The 7,859-nt window shown below is 39.2% G+C and overlaps 2 long non-coding RNA genes across 3 annotated transcripts; one reads left to right on the plus strand and one right to left on the minus strand.

The window, feature by feature from the left end:
- Positions 1-619: 619 nt before the first annotated feature.
- Positions 620-7,166, plus strand: LOC137049606 (uncharacterized). 2 transcript variants are annotated; one of them, XR_010899653.1, is made up of 7 exons: positions 620-806; positions 1,545-1,625; positions 1,807-3,312; positions 3,946-4,048; positions 4,229-5,914; positions 6,560-6,662; positions 6,802-7,166. It is a non-coding gene; the product is annotated as an uncharacterized lncRNA (long non-coding RNA). The 2 variants fall into 2 exon arrangements; XR_010899654.1 differs by lacking the exon at positions 620-806 and adding an exon at positions 1,287-1,426.
- On the minus strand, positions 2,522-3,622 carry LOC137049607 (uncharacterized). The gene is made up of 2 exons (XR_010899655.1): positions 3,311-3,622; positions 2,522-3,194 (listed from the first exon to the last, which is right to left on the minus strand). It is a non-coding gene; the product is annotated as an uncharacterized lncRNA (long non-coding RNA).
- Positions 7,167-7,859: the final 693 nt, after the last annotated feature.

A 7,859-nucleotide genomic window follows, 5' to 3' on the forward strand; every position in this document is an offset into this window, starting at 1 on the left:
TTATTAATACAATTAATTGGACTATAAGAGGTCAAAGATAAAGTAACAGGGCAGTAGAGGTGAATGTTATTGGTTAAATCTTAAGAAAAAAATTGACTTGGTTTTGTGATTTCATTTATTAAAGGGACAGTTTGTCATAAAAATCATAGTCATAATTGACTTATTATCAAGTTGACTTCTGTAGTCTTTTTTTCCTACTGTGGTTGTCAGTGGGTGTCGAGATCTGCTTTGATTACAAACATTATTCCAAATAGCTCTTTGTGTTCAGAGGAATAAAGCAATGTATATAGGTTTGGAACAACATGAGGGTGAGTAAATGACAATTTTCATTTTTGAGTGAACAAACCCTTTGACACACTTACTGACTTATTCACTTATTAACCTGATACACTTATTGACCACGAGAGGGAGTTGTTGGACACTTATTTTGCACAAATAGTACACAATAAATAAGGGACTTTTTTAAAAAGAAGACGAGACGTTTTGGAATTAAAACTTTACTAAAACCATAGATTAAAAAAATACGACTCGTAGCTCGTATGGCAGAAACTGAAGTGCAGTTTTTCATCCTCTCCACTAGGCGGTGTCAGCAGAATCACGTTCGGTCTGACTGGTTTCGGATCCTTGACAACATGACGCCGCGATCGCTTGATGACAGTCACACTCTATGCAGTCAACAACATGTGTACAGATTCTGCAATAGGCCTATGACAGCTCAGTGAGAGACACCTAATGTCTTTAAACAGTACATATTCCAGCTCAACAGCAAATAAACTCGACAAAAGCTGCGATAAAAGCAGGAATATGTGAGTATACTTCAGCATAAAGTGAAATTGTCTTGCAAAATGACCAACACGCGCTATAAAACAGTCCTTACGTTTTTGTAAAAGTCATGATAGTTCTGCTGAAATGTGATAGCATGGCTAGTCTGTCTGCTAATTTAGATGCGTGTTAAGATGGATGGATAGTGTTCAACACTCACAAGGTGAACGACTAAAAGCAGCAAAACTAATACTGATGGTGTCGTTAAACCTAAAATCTAAAGGTATTTTGACAGCTATTTATGTATGAAGGCAGTCGCGTCTTCTATGAATGTTTATCACATAAGTTACTTTGTTTATATTCTTCTCTCCTGCTAAACTCACTGACAACTTTAGAAGAACAAATTAAACGTTAGTAGTTGTTGCGTTTGAAGTGTACTTTGAATGAATTGCCATTTGCTGTCTATATTATAAAGTAGAATGGTAAGGACTCGTGGCTTTTGTGTCTGTTGTTGTAGTGTTTCTGTAGGAGTGTATGTAATCTACTGGATTCAGTTGGAGTGAGAAGCTCTGATGTTCTGCTGCTGTGCTTTTGCTTCTAATGAAAGCCATCAAATACACAGTCCAGAACAGAGCTTATCATGAGCTTGAAACCAGCCTTTTAGGTTTTCAGTTTATATGCCTTTTTTTTTTCTTTTTTACATATATTTACTAGTGTTTAGACTAACATTCACAATCTCATTTTTTAGATGTAGAGCAATGTCCTTTTGTTTGTCTTTACAGAAGAAATGTGTCAGCAGAAGCCGAGCTCAGAGTCGTGTGGACAGACATCGGCTGTAATGATGGACTTCTGCTCATGGACAGGTAATGTATATAATGTGTGTGTGTGTGTTTTATTGTGCTGAACATGTAGGTTCCCATCGTTTTCTTTTTGAAGGGCCTCCCCTTTGGAAAGCAAACGATGGGAACCTAAACGGGTGGGGAAGGGACGGCGGTTGAGCATTTTTATATATTAATTTTTTTTTTCTCTCCTTGTGTCCAAAAGTATAACCCCTGCTGGAGATTGTGCCGGAAGCTCCGGGGGGAGACCGCACCGGTATCCCCCCTCCTTTGGGCACGCCACTCACACACACACCACATTCGCTCGTATCGCAGAGACCCGGCTGGGATTGAACCAGCAACCTCTGAACCCGTGAGGCAGCGCTCATACCATTGAGCCACAGGTCTCTTGTCTCAACATGTGAAGGAACTTATACTTCACTGTTATCCTGAGAGTTTCCAATAAAGCAGTTAAAGTGAGATTTGAACCCGTGTCTTCATCACAGCCTCGTCCTCAGAGAGTGTGTGTTTATCCACTCGCCCATCATGGATCTTGTGATGGTGACTGGTTTTCAGGACATCTTGTCTAATGAGAAGAGTTTAAAGTCAGCAATAGTGGGATTTGAACTCAGGACGCTGCGATTGAAACGCAACTCTTTCTCTCCTGAGCCACTGAGACTGCAGAGATGAGGAGCGTTTGAACAGGTTTTATCCAGAGCTTTGTGTTAAATGAGGAATAACTTTAACAAATGTGGGATTTGAACCAGGACTTTCTGGTCTGAAAGGGAGACGACTATCCGCGGCGCCACAGAGCCTGTGAGGCAATGATCCTGTTTTAGATTTAAAGTTCATCTTAACGTATGTTTGAGCTGGTAAAAGATGCTCATCATTGATCGATAACTCATTGACTTCTCTGTCCAGAAATAAACACACACACCATGTTTCAAAGTATTTCTTTAGATTTATTAATCAATTGTGATAAAGCCAAAGCTACTTTTATAGAATGTTTTTTTATGTATATGTATCATGTGTGAAAAGCAGTTTGACATTCTTTGTACCAACTGTATCAGTGTCTGTGATTTGTTTGTGCCCTATCTTTTTAAATAAATATATGTGCCAAAAATTCAGATGATCTAAAAATTTTGCCCTCCTGTGGTGATATTTATGAGTTACACCACTGCAAATCGAGTCAAATTTTCTTAAAATTGTTTCGCCCTCCTGTGGTGATTTTTATGAATTACACCACTGCAAATCGAGTATAATGCATTTTAAATTATTTTGCCCTCCCATGCTGATTTTGTTTTTTTAATTATGCCACTGCAAATCAAGTCTAAAGAATTATTCTGCCCTCTTGTGGTGATTTTAGTGAATTACACCACTACAAATCGAGTCTAATGAACTGGAATGGAATTTTTTTCTGTCATCTCTGCTCATTTGTTAAAATACATTTATATACATGAGCGACCAGACTTTCTCGATTTTTAATCACACGAAAGTAAAGGTCAGTTTCCCCTCCGCTCCTCTAGGCGGCAGAAGCGGTTTCACCTTCAGTCTGACTCTTCGGCTGCTTGACAACATGACGCTTGATGACAGTCACAACAACACGTGCAGATCCTGCAGATGACATGACAGCTCTAAATATCACTTTAACAGCACATATTCCAGCTCAACCGCTAATAAAACTGACTCACAGACGGATACAATGAGGGGCCGAGTGTCACGCGACTCACCTGTAAGTAACTTTCAACATATCTCTTGCCAAATAACGTGCACGCGCCACAGAGCAAATCACTCGTTAGTTAGCGTTTCCTCTTCAGTCTCTGAATGAATCGCCTCTGATAATCACACTATAAAGTGGAATAAGAAGGATATTGCAGCGGATTCTGGATTGCTGTGAGAGTCAGCAGGAGTGTGTGGAGCTCTGGTGTTCTTCTGCTGCTTCGGGCTTTTCTACTTCCTGTTATGACTGGAATATGAGAGGAAAACACAGCCTTTAGAATTAGTGTGAATTACACCGCTGCAAATCCACTCTAATGAACTTAAAAGTGTCTCGCCCTCCTGTGGGGATTTGAGTGAATTACACAGCCTTTAAAATGCTGTTTTAACTAAACCTGTCATAATATTACTACAAGAATCAAACATTGACCAGACACTTCATTGCGTATCATTTAGATTTAGTTTTTATTTCTTATTCAGTGTTTTCATAATTTTGTCAGTCATTGAATTATCATCATCAGGACTAAACGAGACGATTGATACAATATTACTGATCTATAACAGATCTCATTGTATACTGTTATTTTTAGTGTTTAATTCAGATTTATACCGTGTGTAACGTGTGTTTGTTTGTGCCGTGACTCTACAGAATCAGTGATGTGTTGTGGGGCGTAAACCCGTCCAGCAGAAGCCGAGCTCAGAGTCGTGTGGACAGACGTCGGCGGTAATGATGGACTTCTGCTCATGGACAGGTAATGTATATAATGTGTGTGTGTGTTTTATTGTGCTGAACATGTAGGTTCCCATCGTTTTCTTTTTGAAGGGCCTCCCCTTTGGAAAGCAAACGATGGGAACCTAAACGGGTGGGGAAGGGACGGCGGTTGAGCATTTTTATATATTAATTTTTTTTTTTCTCTCCTTGTGTCCAAAAGTATAACCCCTGCTGGAGATTGTACCGGAAGCTCCAGGGGGAGACCGCACCGGTATCCCCCTCCTTTGGGCGCGCCACTCACACACACACACCACATTCGCTCGTATCGCAGAGACCCGGCTGGGATCGAACCAGCAACCTCTGAACCCGTGAGGCAGCGCTCATACCATTGAGCCACAGGTCTCTTGTCTCAACATGTGAAGGAACTTATACTTCACTGTTATCCTGAGAGTTTCCAATAAAGCAGTTAAAGTGAGATTTGAACCCGTGTCTTCATCACAGCCTCGTCCTCAGAGAGTGTGTGTTTATCCACTCGCCCATCATGGATCTTGTGACGGTGACTGGTTTTCAGGACATCTTGTCTAATGAGAAGAGTTTAAAGTCAGCAATAGTGGGATTTGAACTCAGGACGCTGCGATTGAAACGCAACTCTTTCTCTCCTGAGCCACTGAGACTGCAGAGATGAGGAGCGTTTGAACAGGTTTTATCCAGAGCTTTGTGTTAAATGAGGAATAACTTTAACAAATGTGGGATTTGAACCAGGACTTTCTGGTCTGAAAGGGAGACGACTATCCGCTGCACCACAGAGCCTGTGAGGAAATGATCCTGTTTTAGATTTAAAGTTCATCTTAACGTATGTTTGAGTTGGTAAAAGATGCTCATCATTGATCGATAACTCATTGACTTCTCTGTCCAGAAATAAACACACACACACACCATGTTTCAAAGTATTTCTTTAGATTTATTCATCAATTGAAAGAAAACCAAGGCTACTCTTATAGAAAGTTTTTTTGTGCATATGTATCATGTGTGAAGAGCAGTTTGACATTCTTTGTACCAACTGTATCAGTGTCTGTGATTTGTTTGTGCCCTATCTTTTTAAATAAATAGATGTGCCAAAAATTCAGATGATCTAAAAATTTTGCCCTTCTGTGGTGATATTTATGAATTACACCACTGCAAATCGGGTAAAATGTTCTTAAAAATTATTTCTCCCTCCTCTGGTGATATTTATGAATTACACCAATGCAAATCGGGTAAAATGTTCTTAAAATGGTTTCGCCCTCCTGTGGTGATTTTTAAGGATGTTCACCCTCCTGTGGTGATATTTATGAATTACACCACTGCAAATAAAGTCAAATGTTCTTAAAATTGTTTCGCCCTCCTGTGGTGATTTCTATGAATTACACCACTGCAAACCGAGTATAATGCATTTTAAATTATTTTGCCCTCCCATGCTGATTTTGTTTTTTTAAATTACGCCACTGCAAATCAAGTCTAAAGAATTTAAAATTATTCTGCCCTCTTGTGGTGATTTTAGTGAATTACACCACTACAAATCGAGTCTAATGAACTGGAATGGAATTTTTTTCTGTCATCTCTGCTCATTTGTTAAAATGCATTTATATACATGAGCGACCAGACTTTCTCGATTTTTAATCACACGAAAGTAAAGGTCCGTTTCCCCTCCGCTCCTCTAGGCGGCAGAAGCGGTTTCACCTTCAGTCTGACCCTTCGGCTGCTTGACAACATGACGCTTGATGACAGTCACAACAACACGTGCAGATCCTGCAGATGACATGACAGCTCTAAATATCACTTTAACAGCACAAATTCCAGCTCAACCGATAATAAAACTGACACACAGACGGATACAATGAGGGGCCGAGTGTCACGCGACTCACCTGTAAGTAACTTTCCGCATTAAGTCGATTTCTCTTGTCAAATGACGTGCACGCGCCACAGAGCAAATCACTCGTTAGTGTTTTTTACGGTCTATGGTTAGTGTCCACATAAATGCTCAAAAAAATTCACAAATGTGCACACAAAATTTAAAAAGCACAAAAGATTCACAAATGCTTTTCTACTTCCTGTTATGACTGGAATATGAGAGGAAAACACAGCCTTTAGAATTAGTGTGAATTACGCCGCTGCAAATCCACTCTAATGAACTTAAAAGTGTCTCGCCCTCCTGTGGGGATTTGAGTGAATTACACAGCCTTTAAAATGCTGTTTTAATTAAACCTGTCATTATATAACTACAAGCAAGAAACAAAGGGCAGTGGCCAGACACTTTATTGTGTATCATTTCTGTAATCTTTTTCTGATGGTTTTCTTTGAATGGATTTAGCTTTTGTTTCTTATTCAGTGTTTTTTTTATTTTTTATAATTTGGCCAGTCATTGAATGAATATCATAATCAGGACTAAAACGAGACGATTGATACAGCATTACTGATCTATAACAGATCTCATTGTATACTGTTATCTGTTGTTTTTAATTCAGATTTATACCGTGTGTAACGTGTGTTTGTTTGTGCTGTGACTCTACAGAATCAGTGATGTGTTGTGGAGCGTAAACCCGTCCAGCAGAAGCCGAGCTCAGAGTCGTGTGGACAGACGTCGGCTGTAATGATGGACTTCTGCTCATGGACAGGTAATGTATATAATGTGTGTGTGTTTTATTGTGCTGAACATGTAGGTTCCCATCGTTTTCTTTTTGAAGGGCCTCCCCTTTGGAAAGCAAACAATGGGAACGTATTTGAACATTTTTATATAATTTTTTTCTTTTCTAGTTGTGTCCAAAAGCATAACCCCTGCTGGATATTGTGCCGGAAGCTCCGGGGGGAGACCGCACCGGTTCAACCACTGCACCACTGTGGCTTTCACTAGTAGTTGGGGCACTTTAACAATCACAACAATTGAATGTCAGCAATAGTGGGATTCCTGAGCCACAGAGTCTGGAGTTCATTGCTACGGAGCCCTGCACATGACATGCAGTACAAATCTAGAAGGCTAAATCGTGCACACATTTTTCTAATGTTCCCTCTAATGCTAAATTATGCGCACGTTTAACTAATTAGTTCTCTTGATTTATAAATCATGCGCATGTTTTACTATTTCGTTCCCTTGATTTACAAATTATGCGCACGTTTAACTAATTCGTACCCTCGATTCACTAAATCGTGCACACAATTTATAAATCAAGGGAACAAATTAGTTAAACGTGCACATGATTTGTAAATCAAGGGAACAAAATAGTATATCGTGCGCACGATTTACCTTTTTTTTCTTGCATGTCATGTGCGGGGCTCCGTAGGCTACATTCCAGCTCTGGAAGGGGTTTTATTGAATGTTTAATACAAACCTGAACAATCATAGGATTTGAACTCATGACTTCCACGCTGAATAAGCAGTTCTTGAAGTGTTTCTTCATGTTTAGTTTTTGCACCTTTCTAATCTGAAGCAGAGTATATTTGTGTTCTTGACTTTGTCAGCTTTTACTGGCTTAAGAACAGGAATCACCTAACAATTCCTTGCACATTATCTGTTTTCATTTGTATGACAGAACTTTTGTCTAACTTTTAGATGATTGAAAAAAATTCTTTATGACATTTTGAGTCACGTGTACAACAAACAATAAAAAATGTGTCAGATTACCGAAATGAGTAATGAGTGACTGAAATATTACCAAATATGCACACAATCATAAGACCTGTTATTAAGAAATGAATTCTTTACATGTCAAACTCAAACTGCTAAAACATATATCACTAGTTTATTTAAGTAAATAGCTTTATTTAAATACCAAACAGTTCATCACACCTACCTGGAAGTTTCTCTTAATCCAGAA

The sequence above is a fragment of the Pseudorasbora parva genome, chromosome 20 (genome assembly GCF_024679245.1).
Source record: "Pseudorasbora parva isolate DD20220531a chromosome 20, ASM2467924v1, whole genome shotgun sequence".
NCBI classification, from domain to species: Eukaryota; Metazoa; Chordata; class Actinopteri; order Cypriniformes; family Gobionidae; genus Pseudorasbora; species Pseudorasbora parva.